General features: G+C 41.3%; 1 protein-coding gene across 5 annotated transcripts in view; it reads left to right on the forward strand.

The window, feature by feature from the left end:
• Window positions 1–2,725: 2,725 nt before the first annotated feature.
• plppr1 (phospholipid phosphatase related 1) overlaps window positions 2,726–16,944 on the forward strand; it is a 48,846-nt gene continuing 34,627 nt past the window's right edge. For 2 of the 5 annotated variants that reach the window (XM_071465997.1, XM_071465992.1), the window contains exon 1: window positions 2,729–3,053. The gene's annotated coding sequence lies outside the window, so the exon portion shown is untranslated. Of the gene's footprint in view, window positions 3,054–3,737; window positions 3,779–4,404; window positions 4,485–12,776; window positions 12,828–16,944 lie in introns of all 5 variants that reach the window. The other 3 variants (XM_071465996.1, XM_071465993.1, XM_071465994.1) reach the window with 3 other exon arrangements.

A 16,944-nucleotide genomic window follows, 5' to 3' on the forward strand; every position in this document is an offset into this window, starting at 1 on the left:
TTTTCTCTGTGTTAGGCACGTTCTGCACCTGGTTAAAGTTAGGGAAAATGTTTTGAACAAGTCAAAGGGACGAGGCATGGAGTTTTAACAGAAGCGTGATCCTTCCTAAACCTTCACCAAAGTGCCTCTGTTGGTCGTGAACCCTGGTCTCTGGGGTCAAAGTCCAGCACTTTGTAATCCAGCAATCCACCACCTCCCTACAACTCGTGTACGGCACATAAATGTAGACTACACTAGAAAACAATGTTGCCATGGAGCATAGTTCAAGCAGTGATTAGGTTTCCCTACAACAAATTCAGAATATGTAAATGTAATTTCTAGAGGACATGGTTGATACAGCTCATACCTGAGTTGACTCAAGCAGACTCCACTGTGTATCAGCTCTGATTACATAATCATCACATGAGAAAAATGAGGCAGATGGAGAGTGTGAACTGTGAGCTTCAGAGAAAATTTACCCAGTGCTACTCCTTTTGACTGGGGCTGCTCATTAATCATTGGAGCATCAGGCTGCTGCCTGTGTTTTCTCTCTGCTGGCTCTGTTTGGGCCCGACCACAGTTTGGATAGGGTCTAATTATCTGTGGGTCTATATGGATCCTTTAAAAACAATGCACACACATGCAAAATTTGTTTATACAACTCATCTCTATGCCTGAAAACCTCTTGTGTAGACACACATAGACACATACTGCTGCTGCCCCTCTAACAACCTGATCATGCTAATGCCTTCTGTGTAATCACAGTGTAACTTAGATGTAAAGTGCCTTGCTTGAAAACAATTTGGCAGCTATTGTGTTTGCAATTTCAGCGCTTATTCTGATTATATTCTTTTAGATAATCTGAGAGTTTATACACCCCAAATTTGTTACCAATTTTAGCCATCACATCTTCAGACCTCTTTATCTTTATTGCTAATTATAACTTGTGCTGACTGCACATTTTATGATTTTACAGTAATATCAGTTTTTCTGCTCAGTTTGGTTAATGTGACTGAAGGCCACAGATGAGAGATGAGGGGAGGAGTGAAAGGACTGGGCTGAAAAAGCAGAGGATTGGAAGAGGGGGAGTCTGAGCGCAGGGTGTAATGTACCGTGCTCTCTGAATCTAGATCACTGAACACACCAGTGTTTCTTCAGTAATTTCTTGCTGCAGAGATGGGCACCCTGGTTTCACTTGTCTGTCCCACTTTTGGCAGTGGTGCCTTCACAGTGCTAATGCTACAACTAGCCCAGTCACAGAGGTGGGACTGTAGATTTAGACATTCCTTTGAGACGAGATATATTATGCAATAAGGTAGAGCAACAACTGGAGGAAGAAAAGAGGGGAGGCTGAGATGACAGTTGGCTTGTTCCACTGGGAATAGGCCTTAAATCCTTGTGTAGGTGTATTTAAACCATTTGTATTGTGGCTTGATATGACAGCTGAAGAACACTCCTGTGATTACGGTATTGTACGTGTCTTGTTTTAGTCTCATTCACTCTCTGTGTCAAATCCTACACAGACAGTGGTGGCTTTAAAATATAAAAACAGGCTGGAGAGCTAAATGCTGATATAGCATCTGTGATACTGGTGTTTTTCCAGATACAGAGCTCAGAAGTCCAGTTTCTGTGACTGGGGCAATTGATTGAGAAACTGTCAATCTAGTAAAAACACAAATGTACAAAGGTAGGCCCACAAATTCTTATCTTAGCAATATGGCATATCTAAAAGGAGATTTCTTTTGTGGTTTGTGTTTCTTGTTGACTGACACTATTACAGAAATCTGAATTGTCTTGGAGCCAGCATCTAGTGGCTGTTAGAAGCACTGCATTTTATGGATCTTCCACTTTAGATTTAGTCTCAGCTGGCAGTGGCCTGTTAGTTGGACAAAATATCTTTAAAGGACCAGTGTGTATGATTTTGTGGCATCTAGCGGTGAGGTTGCAGATTATTCACCCACTGAATACCCCTCCCTTCACCACACCCTTTCAAAGAGTGTAGGAGAACCCATGGTGTTCTTCAGGTAATGTCATAACACAAAAGACCCTCTCTAGAGCCAGTTTTTGGTTTGTTTGTTCTGGGCTGCTGTAGAAACATGGCAGTACATGGCGGGAAGAGATCCAGTTTACTATGCAGATAATCAGGGCTCATTCTAAGCAAATGAAAACATAATGATTCATAGTTTCATGTGTTTATGCACTAATGAAAACATAATTATGAATATTATATTCCATTTCTGTCAATAGATCCCACTGAATGCTACACAATGGTCCTTTAATTATCATCTAATTATAAAACTCAATTTAAACACCAGAAATAGAAACACTGGAAAAGGGTAAAATATGGGACCTTTAAACCAAAGACTAGAAGACAGAAAGCTATGCTACTATTCCTTGCATTATTTTGCTCCAGTGGACTTTGGACATCCACTTATTTCGACTTTTAGTGGTTCGCAATTGCCTGAGAGAAAACATAACGAAAGCAATTTCTTGCAGATACATTTTTAATACATCTATAATTTCGAATACATCTCAGATAATGCTGAATTTATTCTGTAATCAGTGTAATCGACCACTGAGAGTCTTTGGTGTAGCATAAACCACAACAGCCGCAGCTCGGCAGACCATTCACCCTGTCTGCCTGCGCACATGGGGAGCTCCATGAATATGAAGCGGCACTGAAAGGACCTCACGCTGCCTCTCCGGGATAAAGAAAGGTAAAATAAAGGGCTGTTCAGCCAGGACCTGCAGCTCTATAGGACGGGCTGGCTGGGAATATGCGGGCTAGACAGCCGAGCTGCTTGTAACACAAGGTCCCCTCACAGAATTAAATACGCTCCACTGGACCCGAGTGCGCGTCTTGTCCCCGCCCCCAGACAAGCCACAGCATCCATCCTCATGCGCTCACACGCTGCGTGATCCTCATCACAAACCGAGAGCGGTGGCTCCGCTGAACCGATGGAGTAGTAGTACAAGTAGTAGTGGGAGTGCTCACGGCTTCCTTTCGCCCTTATCTCCTCGATTTTCCTCAATGGATTCGCCTTTTCTCCGGATTATTGCTTCATCCCATCGCGGTAAGTGTGTGTGATGCCTGCAGATACTGTGTGTGGGAGGGGGGGGGGGGGATAGAAGAAACGGGAGTGTGTAGCTATTGTCTGTTGCTGAAGCAAGTTCGGATCTTAATCAAGTCACAACGCAGGACTCCCGTTTGATAAAAATGCAACCTGTCCAAGCGCGTAAAGGATGGTTTGTGAATGGGACAGATTTCATCGCGGATTGAGTGGGAACGTGTGGAGAATAGTGTTTTAATGATTGTAAGGAATCGATATCGGTATTTAGACAGACACCTGTCTCTAGCAGCAACAGTGACCGCCCTCCAGCGCTTATTTGCGCTCCCGCAGATATGGTTTTTGAAGATAATATCCGCCACAGTGCTGCGCAGCCCTCACTATAGACAGAAAACGAACATTTGTGTAAATGTGTCGCCTCCGTTGCCGAGCAAATGTGTCGTCAGTCCAGCTAAAAAAAAAAAAAATCTGGCCCATCTCCCCGCCCCCCAACCTCAGAGGCTGGCTGTTCCTCCTCAACCAGCCCCCTAGACTTGCACCGCGCAGTTGATGCCTTTCAGATCACTGAAAGCCTGAAATCCCATGCTTATTATGATGCCTTGATGGGCGCTACGGGGTAACCTTGACATACATTCAGTGCATCGTGTGCCATCCTCCTCCTCTGATTGCTTCTCCTATCATCATATTCAGAAAACGCTGCTGTGCATGTGCTGCCTTGGCCTAAGCTTGAAGTGAGTATAATGCTAAGATGAGCCTCATCTTGTAGTGCCCCCGAAGGAAACACAATAAGAATTAATTGAAATATCAGAAGAATATGTAGGCTTTTGTCTGATCCTCTTTAAGTTCATCATACAGCAGCCTTCAGGCATCACTTATGGTTAAAATGCAGGGGAAATGTATTTTTTACAGTAAGCTTCAGCTTATGTGTAAGGCTGTAAATGGGAGCACATAATAATATGTTAAAAATCAGTGGTGAATAACAACAAAGTCGCTCAGAAATACAGAAAAATCATTTGCAAATTTGCAGCTGAGACGTTTTGCAGCTGACTACAGGATCACAGGATCCTGAATGTAGCAGAAGTCAGTGTTGTCTGTTGGCAAAAAAGTGCTGTTTATGCTGAATTACCTGCTTTCTAATTAGTGAACAGTATTTCCTGTCTGCTGGCACACAGTGAGGCAAATACTGCGTTTACTTCCCACCTGCTTCCGTGCGTGTTGCTATCCTCTCTGTATCCCCTGGCCGACCATGAAAATAAGATAGTATCACCCACCCAGAGGCACATATTTCTCCCAGCCATGTGTGGCCGGAACCTGTGAATTTATGCATTTTGCTATGTGTGTGTTTTATATTTGACAGGTGTGCTCATGCTCGTCCCCTGTAGTATAGCCAGAAAATGGTATTATTCAGCAGACAGATGGCAGGTGGCCGGGCATCAGGTGAGCCTTTCCTTGGCTGTCAGCAACAAGACACCTCTTGGCATACACCCGCCATGCTGTTCTACATAATGGCACAAGTGTGCATTTATACAGCATGTGTGTGTTGGTGTAGATGTGATTATGCACATGCAAACTACTTACACGTGCAAGTGCTCACTTGTGAATGCACACAGTGCATTTTATACTGAAAAGCTTATTTCGTGTATGTGTGTATTTGCTTTGCCTTGAACATTGATGTCACTTTTCACCAATCACAAAACAAAACAGGCTGAGGTCGCAATGACATCATCATGCCTGGCAATGAAATACTGTGTTGACGCTCACCTGTGACATCAGCAGCAGCATTAATTATGCTGATGTGGGAGCTCAGTCAGTCTTCAGCAACGCTTATGTCACTAGTCATGATTGTTTTTGTTGTCACCATCATTGGTTTTCTATCACATTTTCCTGATTTATCATTATCATTTATCATTATTGTAATTCTGACGCCTGATTTTGATTCAGTTTTTTCCTTTATTTCCTGACCGGAATTTGTCAGTTTTAATCCCATTATTAATTTTAATTCTATTCAACAATGATAAAATATGTCTGGTTTCAGTCATAATTAGTCCACTTATTTGAAACATAAGATCTTCAAAAAATATTGTTTAAAAAAGTTGTTTAAAAAATTGTAGTAAAACACTATCACAGTCACCACCACAGTTTGGTTTGAACTAGCTTCATTTACCTGCTCGTAAATGAACTGTTCTCTGTCATTCAGGTTAACTTTGATGAAGATACTGCTTCATTTTGATCCTAGAAAAGCATAAATTAGTATGTTTTATCATAGGTTTTGTTTTTGTGTTTGACTGTTTACAGTATTTTGGTCTTCTGTGAGATTTACTCTCTGCCACATCTGTGTCATTATGAGCTGCAGGGATGCACTGTAGACCGACGAGCCCAGAGTTTAGAATAAAATTTCACTAAGTGAGATTTTATAGCCAGAACATGCTTGTCTTTGCGTCCTAAATCTCCAAGTGAAGGACCACGAGAGGGTTGCTCACAAGAGAGTGGAGCATCCCATGAGATCCGTCAAAATGAAATTCAGCTCTAGTGGTTAATTACTTCTTCACATAGCAACTGATAAATCAAAACATACATGTGAAATTCAACATGCCTCTAAACAGCAGAGAGGGAGTGCTCAGGGAAACTTGATTTGTAGCCACAAAGACACAAAGCTGTTATATTGCACTTAGCATGTGGGGAAAACAGTCATATTTATGGCAAGGCACTGATCTGAAATGTGTTACATATCACAAGACTTAAAGGGGAGACACCACTCGATGCGTGAAAAAAAACAAAAAGAAAAAACACCAGATGGATATATAGCCGTGAAGCCGCAGGAAGAAATGACCCCTGAACTCTTGTCTGATATCTAATGCCTCGTCTACTCCCACACCAGAGACTGGCTATTGATCATATGCACACACACACATACACATACATATCTCCTCAGACTGCCACATACACACACAAACCCTTTCCATGGTCCATGGGTAGCAGGTATTTGATTACCACTGGATGTGGTGGTGGTGTTATTAGTGCAGTGGGGGTGTCCTGATTGGGCAATAGATCTGTCACTGTGCTGTCTCAGGGGAATGATTGGCCCTTAGGTGAGATAAGGCCTGGCTCTGGAGATTGAGTGGCCCTCCTTTTATCTATAAGAAGGCTGATACATACAGGTGATAGGGTGCGAGAGGAACGGGAAGAGTGATAACACTGGCAGCACTCCATGAATATTTTTGCTTGGTTTGCCAGAAGCCAGACAATAGAGTGGCATCTAATGTGGCTAAACATCCATATTTACAAGGACGCTTGATTAATTTGAGGGAGAAGTGGTATTTTGTTGGCTCAGATGGGTGTTTTTATAGCGTGCCAGAATGTGGCGTGAGCTTCTCAGCCCAGACTCATGTATATAATTAGTCAGAATCTGAATGGGAGCTAATGGAGAAATACTTCAAGTTGCAGCCAAACATCCCTGCTGGCTGCGCGCCCCAGTTGTGTTTAGTTTTTTTTTTTTTTTTTTTTTTTTTTTTTTTTGTCAGTGACCATATTTGAGCTTGCTGAACTTATTTGGGTATACACTGAAGTTGCTGAGTTAAATTCAAATATGTCATTTAAACATCATCACCTGTTTCCAAAGTGTCACTGATTATGCTGAATGAATGTGTTTCCTGTGTGTTGAAGATGTCGGCAAAAGCTTGATACCCCCATGTGGTCATCTGTTTGATTGCTGTGACTTCTGTGCGGTATAAAGTTATGAGAGCAGCTCTACCTTTCTACATATCTACGCATGATGCCTGACCAGGACTAAACGACAGACAGAGATTTTACTGCATTTCTAGCTCCCATAAATCCTTTTGGAACGTAATGAATTATTTCAAGGACGACGAGGAGCAGCATTAGCATGATATTGGAGCGATATTGAGAAATCTCAGAAGGGAAAGGGTTTCTTTATCTCCGGCTGGGTAAAGAGGACGGTTCTGTGATGGTTCTGATGGTTGTTATTGGACTGAAAAGCAGCTGAACACTCAGATCAAGAGCGTGTTTGATCTAAATATAGATGGAGATGTTACAAGGCAGCATAAGAAAAACCTGCACAGCATCACTCAGCATTCAGCACACGAAGTCAAAACACACACACACACACACACACATATATACACACACACACACACACACACACAGAAGCCTTGGAGCAGTTGTGCAAATGCATTTTCCCAACTTAAAAATTTACATTCATACATATGCAAATATACCTGAAGCATTTGCAGTTGTTTACTAATGACTAATAATTAACTAAAATAACTAATAATTTGTTGGGATGAAAAGCAGCAACCACCAACCCTGTTTTATTAATTCCCTGCATATACTTATTGAGATCTGTTGATTTTGATTTCAGAGGAAATTCAATATTAGAAAATCTCATTTAGCCTTAAGCCTCCCTATGCACAATCAATAAGTCAATGAAAGTAGATTATAATTAGAGGGAATCTCAAACCACAAGTAAACAGAAAAGCACTGACCTAATGAAGATTTCTCCACCCTGTGTTTGTTTACTCTGAGCCTAACTTCAAGAGGGAAACTTAAAGGGGCAATAAAGCAGCTGATAAGAAAATGTGTTTTTGTATGGTTGAGAAATGAGCAGACAGAGAAATGACACTGAGGATGAAGCGATCAAGGCTCTGGCAATGAGCTAAAATGAGCCTCAGACATAGACACCACTCTGCTTTATCAGGAAAAAATTACATGAGGGTGAAACTCAGGCCAGCAGCTGAGGCAAACCCTTGATCCATGGAAGTACAGGAATATGTTTGAAGACTTTTGAGCCTGTACGTGTTGCTGGTTAGCAGCATCTGAAGAAGCAAGCTTAATATTTCTTCAGCTCTTTCCTGCTGCTTCTTCATGTCTGGCTTCTCATTCTCTCGTACTCTAAAGTCTTTCTCAGGGGCACTCTTTTTCCTTTTTTTGAGGAGTTCAGATTCTTTTCTAAAAGGATACTCCTAATCTTCTTTTACTTTCAACTTTGTTCTATTTCTGATCCCATTTTACTTGTCCCTGTGTTTGACATTCATATGTCCTCCATTGCATTTCATTGCCAGGCGTTGAGCAGATTTTCCAGCTAAGCTGTCTGTCAGAGAGACAAAAACGTGACTCCCATTGTGATTCCTCACAATCAAGTGTTGATGCTAATTCACAAGTTATCTTTTTATATCAAAGCTGGTACAGAGATTAATTTAGAAATGTGCAGGGGTAGGGACTGAATTAGTTACGTACATCATGGTTAGCATTGTTAACATTATTATCTGAATAAATGGCCATGACTTGATATGTACTGTCTTACTGTCCATTTGTAGGACAGTTAGTTTTCACCACATATATTTTTTAAAGGGGTGGAGAGCTTTAAAAGAGTATACCACAGATTTAGCAGTGCACTCTCATAACAGACTCATGACGGACATTTTCTTTTTGCAGCCAAACCACAGATTTAGTCTTTCTCTTTCTTGTAAAAACTCAGTGCCTACATCAGCCACAATGCAACTTCATTGATGATTATGCAAGTAGCAGCTAATGTAGCCTGAAGCTACAAGCAGGGATGAGGAGAAGGTAACAGAGGTCAGGTAAGCTTACAGTACATCTTCTTAACACGCTCATAGATTTTTAAATTTATTTTGAAACTTGTTTTCAGACCCAATGGCTGCTGACTCGAGTGACATCACTTAAGGCACTCTATCAGACTTATCACAGCGTCCCCTGCAGCAGGAAACAGCTTCAACAAATTCTTCAACCAAGCGACCCATATAGGTCACTTGTTCCCACCCTTGGCTGTGACCATAGGAGCCTACCAGCAGCAGGTGTAGTTCAGCTCTGTTGTCGCGGTAACAATAATAAGTAGACTTTATGGTTAAGGTTGTGGAGCGGTGACAGTTTGGTTAGGTTTAGGCACAAAAAGTACTTGGTTATTTTTAGGGAAAACCTATGGTTTAGGTCAGTACCTATGGTTTAGGTTAGAATAAGTTCTAAGTTTAAGTCAGATCACCTTCGTTGTCATGGTTACAATAATAAAGATGCGACCAAGGTTGGAGAATGATCATGGATGAAAAACACAGGGGAAATGAACAATCGTCTCCTGTGTTTTTTTGTTGACTCCTTCATCAACCAAACTCCTCCTAATGCAGAGTTAATCGCTCTTTACACTACATCCTGCTTTGCTCCCGGCATAACTTCCACAGCCACTAGAGGTCACCTAACAATTAAAGGTTACTGCAGGTCAGGCTCAGTTTTATAGAGGGACAGTCTTAAAGTCTTTAAACAACTTTTTTCACGTAGGCTTTGTAGTACTGGTTTGTTCAATTGGTGGAGACAATGAAAGAGTTTATCAGTACTCATCATTTCAGGTCGAAGGACTTGAAGTCAGAAAAACTCATGTTTCTGTTCTGAAATGGTCTGAAAATGGAAAAAAAATCTGTGAAAAGTTGAATTAAATTAGAATAGAATAAACTTTACATATTCACATGAAATTGATGATACAATAATCCCTGTATGATTTTTGACAGGACAGTTGATACTTACTGTAAAAGGAAAGCAAATGGCTCTAAAGCCAGTTTTATTGACTGTTAAGTAGATTGTAAGACTAGTGCACTGGAGTTTTACTCAACATCTTGGTTCAAAATGGAAATAGACCAATTCAAGGTCATGACCAGAGCAAACCCAGATCAATTCAATCTGTAGGTCAGGCTAGATGCTGTCTACATTTCTTTCCAAATGTAAAAAGCAGTGCTGAAAGGGATGTTTTGACATGATCTTTGGGCAACTGCTGGTGAGATTTTTTTTTTCTGCTTTCACTAGTTACAAGGGAATGATCCCTCACCAGCTTCCCGCACTCGAACACAGGCAACTAATTGTGTTTGTTGGAATGCGTGACCAATCCAAGGGCCTGAACCTGCGGCTTTGTGGTGGTGAATGAATGTTTTGGTCCTGCACCACATGTGGATCAATACAGTGAGTTTATGAGATTTGATTAAAAAGCTCGGTATCACTCCTCAGAGGCGAAGGCGTGACTTTGTCCATATAGTATTCTTTGCACAGAAATGAGTGTTTTTTTGTCAACAGTATGTCTCAGAACACTTTTTAATTATGCATTGGTTATATTTTCTCTGCTCACTGTTTATTCAGTCTATTTCATGGCAAAAGGGAATTGTACTCGTTATTTTTGTTCATTATTTGCATTGTAGGTTTTGAATTTGAAAGTCTATGAGCAGCTTCAGGTTGAAAATATAAGAAACAGCATGGATCTTTAAAATCCTAATGCTGTATATTATATATAAATATAATTTTCCATATGTGCAGATGGTAGGTGTGATATTTGTAGGCAGCAAGAACTGTGGCTGCCAGTAAAAGAGAAACCATTTAGAAAGACTTTGCTCGTAACACCCGCTGAAAATGACGAGCATTTTGGCATAAGGGCAAAGGTTCTTCTCCCCCAAAAATCCCCCTCTGCGTTCGTCTTTCCCAAGTTGTTTCTGTCTCTTTCTGTTTCTCACTGTCCCATCCCTTCCCTTCTGTCCGCTGTGAGTCCTTGTCCTGCCTGGTGTTCAGCTCTGCGGGGAAATAGCAGAGGAATGATGACAATGGTATTTTATATTAACACACAGCGTATGTGTACCGAATTACCAACAATTACTTTGTGAGAAAACGTATCATATTTTCTACAGTCCAGAAAAAAATAGATTGATTTCCCAAAAATCATGTCTAAGGAAGCCACAAGGGGAATATGAAAACAGACTATTTATAGCAACAAAGATGCTCTGTTGGCAAGAGTAAAAGCCATGGGACAGCTCTGTGTCTCTGTGAGACTGCGCACTGTTGTGCAATCAGCAAATGAGGAATTCAAAATGAGATTTATACACTTTGTTGGTCATGAGCCTTTTCCTAACTTATGTGATTTCAGGAAGAAAATGGTGATTTATAAGAGTTGTATAATAAATGTGAAAATTTTGATGGCAATTGGGGCATTTTTAGAATCCAAAAACGCAGAAGATTTCTCTGTAGTCTATTAAAAAAGGCACAACAATGTACTGTAGGATAGATCTGGACACAAGGTGCTGAGCTGGCCTGTTTCCCAGCAAACATGTTTCTCAGTTTGGTGCAAAAAACTCTCAATAGCCTCATTTAAGCAATACATACAACGGTAGCACTTTTAAATAGTGTGAAAGTTTAGGGGATATTGAAGTTTTATCTCCTATCTGCTTTCTTTTCTTGTCAGGTTTCCTCTCAGGCTGCAGGTAAAGTGGCTGTAATCATTATTTCAATAATAATGTGTCCAGTGATAATGTGAAAACAATGTGAGAATCTGAGAGGATGCTTGTGGTGATGAACCTGCAGAAAATTATCACCCAAATGTGCAGCTTTGCTCTGCTTTACAGAGCTTAAAGGAGCTCATTGTTTACCCGTCCGACCTTCAACCTTAATGTTTTGGTTCACTCTCAACGCTCTCGTTGTTGGCCTCAGCAGGCTGCTGTTTTTGGTGTAAAGCTTTTAAAAGCCACAAACGTACTCTGATTTAAGGCCATCCTGGTTGGTAAACTGAGGTATGCTTTAACTGGAAGTTCAAACTGTTCAAAAGTCCACACAGTGGCGCTTTAAAATTGTGGCATTTGTAAGAGTTGAGTAAGTGATGCTCTTCTGTTCAAGTACAGAAGGAGAGAAGGGCACAGGGCTGCACCACCAACTCGCCAGCAGTGATAACAGGAGGTAATATTTCATTTTTCCGTGCTCAGCTTTTGACTCTCAGCTCTATCACCAGCTCTGTCATTGTGACAGCTCAGTCACATTCAGGCAGTCGTCACAGTCAGGCAGAACAGCTCGGCTGAAGACCAGGAGATGGTCAATCAGATGATATTTCTGGGCTCAATATTTCACAGTCAGCTCTCACCCTCTCTGAGAGGAGAGCAGTCACGTCTAGACAAAGTCATCACAGCGTGGCTGAGTGGAGAGGAGATCCTGATGAATCCTGACAAGGCCTGTGGGCTGCTCGTTTGATGAGCTCGCCGCTGGGAAGGCAATCTGATCACCTTTCATCCGATTGTGATTAACTGGCTCCTGGAATTGGAAGAAAAATGCTCCATGGTTATGATCTTTAAAACATCTTTTGAAATGGCTATGTCCCGAGGCTAGAGAAAAAGAGAAATCATGTTAAGACCTTCCTGTGCCTAGATCCAGTTGTTCAGCACTGCGACTCCTCAGAGCTGTGAGGCTGTTCTGGTGAGAAATAAATGAATGTCGTGTAAACTGTTTGACACTGAGTGCGGCCCCCTTAAATTTTCAGATTTGAATCATCTGTCACAGAGCCCCAAGTCAAATCATCAAGCTCGCAGTGCAACTGTTTAATTGCCAGTTTCTTTCTTGTCTATTCTCTCTGCATGATTGCCCACAGAACAGGACAAAAATAAAAGCTTAGACTGCACAGTTTTTGAGTCGTTCACCAAAATAGGCTACACGTGTCAAGATGTTTAAAGTTTGGGCCCACTTTGAGCATCACAAAGACAGTACTTGCCGATCATTTTGAGGAAATCACAAGTTCTGAGGTGCTTGTGTAGGAATGTCATCAATGGAAAAAAGAAAAACAGTGAAAAATACCTTTTTTGATTAGTTTAAGATATCTTACATGCCTGTAGATTGAGTCAGTTGGTTCTTAAAAAGATGAATAATTGCATTTTTTCTGGTGTATTTCCTGTTCACTTGTATTTACAGAATTACAAACAGACCCACGGGGAGTCAAAGTGATGTTACTTGAACTGACAGGTAATTCATTAATTCAACAGTTTTGTCACAATTAATCTGTGCTACATGGAACAACATGGAGAAATGAAATTTCAGTGATTGGGGGGGGGTTCCAATGCCCACGTATTGACATGCATCCATGTTGCCATGGTTACCAAATGATCTTACATCATTTTATTGTTTACTGGGACATCTGGTGGCCAGGTGGTTTAGACGCACCCACCTCTAGTGCTTTCCTGCTTGCTTACTTGAGTATAGGCCACTGACAAGGGACCTTGACAGCCATTAGCTATCTTTTCTATCTGACACCAGGTATATCCCAGTCTCTTGATGTGTTCTGGCCTCTTTTCCTCCTCTCCTGAGGACTCCATGTCAAAGCTCATTTGAAACTAGTTTTTGTTGTGTGTGTCTGGATCCCTGCCTGGACGCCTGTGTCCTCATCCACACAGCTTTATTGCTGATCTTGTCTGGTTGGAGACTATATATATAAATATGCAGATAGGGTGGTGAAGAGTGACAGGACATGGGACAGGGGAGGGGAATGACATGCAGCAAAGACTCTGAAACGAGGACTCGCCAGCTCAGAGCATCTGCGCCCACGAGATAGATAGATAGATACTTTATTATCTCTTGGGGAAGTTCAAAAAAGGTATGCGCCCCGTCTCGGCACAATAAACCAGAACTGGTTTTACATTGGAGATGCAGATTCTTATTTTTGTATGTTACTTAGTCCCTCCAGAGCATCAGATGTTCTTGAGCTATAAAAAGAATTTCCTTGTCTTTCCTACTCTTGCTTTGACATCTGCATCTGTAACTCCCTCTTTTTTTTTGGTGATATTCCCCAAGTGGGTAAACGACTGGACTTCTTCAAGGCTGCTGCCTTCAGGTGTGATTGAGTCAATCATACTGCCAGTGTTGGGGTACTATCCTGCATCGCATGGGTGCTGTGTGACAGTATTGCCAAGTCATCTGCAAAATCTAGATCGTCCAGCTGTGTCTTCAAAGTCGGCTGGATCCTGTATCTTCTTTGATCAGCTCTTGTTCTCATTAGCCAGTCAATGGCTAATAGAAACAAGAAGATAGGACATAATAGGCAACCCTGTCTGACCTCAGGCTTGACCTCAATCTGGTTGATAACCCGTCCAGCATGTGTCACTCTACATTCCAGCACAGGTTTTCTTCATAAGGTTGATCAGCTTGGTGGGCTCAACACTTCATCTGTTAATTATGCACCATTTTTAATATTTTTTATAGTTATAATCTGTTGCTTGTGACCGCTGTATGTAATAGGAGCAAAAATATATATTAAGCAAAAATCTAATTTCCCACTGAGAGAGAGAAAAAAATCACAGTTGGCTACATGAGCTGTTTCCATTTGACTAGCTTGATAAAATCATGGTTCAGTGGAGCAAGCTGCAGAAATTCTGAATAATTGATTTCCAGTTGGTGGTTGTTGGGAAAATTAAAAAAATAATGCAGCATATTGTGGAGTCTCAATATATAACAGTGTAAATGTGATTAGTATGGTCATTTAATTTTGGGGGCTTTTTACCACATTACAGGCATGACGACTCAATTTGTTCTGTGTGGCTGATGCTTCCCCACCTGCCATAATCTGTAAAGTCACTGAGTCACTGGAGGCCGATTACACTGTTAATGTGCACTGTGACGGAGAGCAGGGTCTAGCAGTAGCTTTTTTTCATGGATTTACCGAAAGCATTTAAATTCACATGGCACGTAAGACTTTTCAGGCCGGTGCTTGCAGTGTCAGTGAACTGGGAGAGCATCTATCAATCAGATCTGACAGCTACCCCCCCCCCCCCCCCCCCCCCCCCGCTGAAGTGTACTCTAACGGGAGAGTGAGCTCTGCAGTTGACACTGAGTCGAAGTTTGCACCGATCTTCCTTTAGGAGGACAGGAAGATAAACGACACCATTTTCTGTGTAAATTCTGCCGCTCCTGTCACCTTGCAGTCAGTCACACATGCAAGTGTTAAAATGTTTAATTATCACAAGGCTGGGTGGTAGGTCTCTGTGCCGGTTTGAAACTGTTGGTGTTTTATATACAGACACCAACAGACATTTATTTTGCTGAAGCTCGAGTGAAGCACCGTGAGAGCTGTGAGACCGACGGTCAGATTGTTGCCATCTAACGTCGCCTTGATTAGCCTGGATTGAGTGTTAAATGAGATGGGACAGGCACTTGGGGACTGATTAGGCCTGCCAGCCTCAATGTCTGCCTGCGTCTGATGACTCAGTGAGACTGAAGCATTTGGTTTCAAACTGAGATGAGAGTTGGGATCAGAAGAGCTTCGTGTAAGTTGTGCAGAAGGAACTTCGCAATCTGTACTTGAAGCATGAATGACACAGCAGTTAAGTAATTACTGACTGTGTTGCTTGTGCTGCTGTCACTTTAATGAATATGGGTATGAAATAAGTATGTCAGGTTTTACAACATGATACATTTATTCCTGAGAAACCGAAATTGTTGAAAAATGCCCCATTCTAACCAGAATGGCAAAATTCAATGGCTTCTTCCATGGCCCAGGGCCCAACAAACCAACAGACAGTAACAGCCACATGTTTCTAAAAGTGGACATTAAATAGATTTTCCATGTTTACGTGGGTATTGCCCCTCAGCTCTGTGAGATCCTGACTGCTGCTGTGATCCTTGATATCAACCTGACTGTGTGGCCCTGGATTTTTGTTGAATCTTGTGCTGCTTTGTTCAGTTTTATCACAAAAACTTGATGCTCAAACCAGTTTTTAGGTTTTTTGCTGCTATTTAGAACCTAGCAGTTACGTAGAAGATACAACAATATGCAATATGCAAAATGCAGTCTTCAACTATACATCTTTCAAGAAAGAAAGAAAGAACAAAAGAAAGAAAATCAGTTGGTAAAAATGTTATAAATATAGAATATGAAACACTTCACTGCTCCTTTTTCTCAAACTTGGCTCTACAACAAACCTCCTCCTCTCCGCACTCACTGCCTTGACTCAGAATTACACAGTAGGAATAAAGAGAGAGCTCAAATTGGGAACAATGTTCCTGTTTAATGGGGAATTAAGTACAATTACAGCCCCATAACACATTTATGAACATTAAGTATCTGCAGGGGGTCATAGCTTTGTTGATTAATACCAATAAATCAAGAATTGCTACAGCAGATACTCACATTTCTGGCTCCCCAGAACCTTTTAAAAACCCACCTAATCTACACCCCCTGAAACTGCAAGACGCCTCATGTACTGTCAGTGCTCAGCAATTAAAAACAACGTGAGGAGTGACTGACAAACCGCTTCAGCCTCGGCTAGATCCAGAAAAGCTAACAAAAGCTGGTTATTTTTCCAGTATTCGTCTCTTCACCGCATAAATCTTTAAGACTCACACTCTTACTAATCAGCTTGCTATTCTCCATGGGGAAATGCCATGTTATTGTTTGTGAAAATTAGAAACCATTATAAAACACAGTGAAACTTGATGACAGGAGGAGAAGGGAAGCACTGTGCCGGTCTGAGTGCAGGAGATGATTTCTACCACTGAGGTCGTCGTCTCCGCACAAAACCTAACCCTTACAATCAGAGGGAGTAGTTAAATGTCGTTAATAAATCCAGTGTGATAAAAAAAATATTATCTCTTCAGGGCAAATTTAGCCTTGGATTCTTTCAGCCATTAAAAGTGCAACAAAAGAGGCTTTAACTGACACAGAGAAATGTGTTGGAATATAAACAGAATAAAATACCAGCGTCAGAGTAAAGCTAACAGAAAGCACAGTATCTTCTTTAGATTTAGATCAAGTGATACGCAGCGTGTTTTAAAAGACTTGACAGATTATTTTATGATTTATATTTTGTACATAGTAGAGGTTTCATTTGGAAACTTGGCAGTTTTTGACATCAAGGTCCTCACAGCCTCCATCAGTCCCGACCCTGCCTGTTTCCAGCCAATCCCTGCTCTTTGCCTTGCAGGTGGTGAACCCTGTGGGCCCTTACAGTAGTTGAGTAATCCGTCAGGTGACAGCAGTTTTGCTAATAAATGTAATCACTTGAATCATTTATTGAATAGCAAATATGGGGAATTTCTGTTTTACATTACTGCAAATTAAACTTTATTAAAACAAACTGAGCAATTTATG

Source organism: Trachinotus anak, unplaced genomic scaffold (genome assembly GCF_046630095.1).
Source record: "Trachinotus anak isolate AG129_WGS33_773 ecotype Australia unplaced genomic scaffold, CSIRO_AGI_Tana_v1 ptg000028l, whole genome shotgun sequence".
NCBI classification, from domain to species: domain Eukaryota; kingdom Metazoa; phylum Chordata; class Actinopteri; order Carangiformes; family Carangidae; genus Trachinotus; species Trachinotus anak.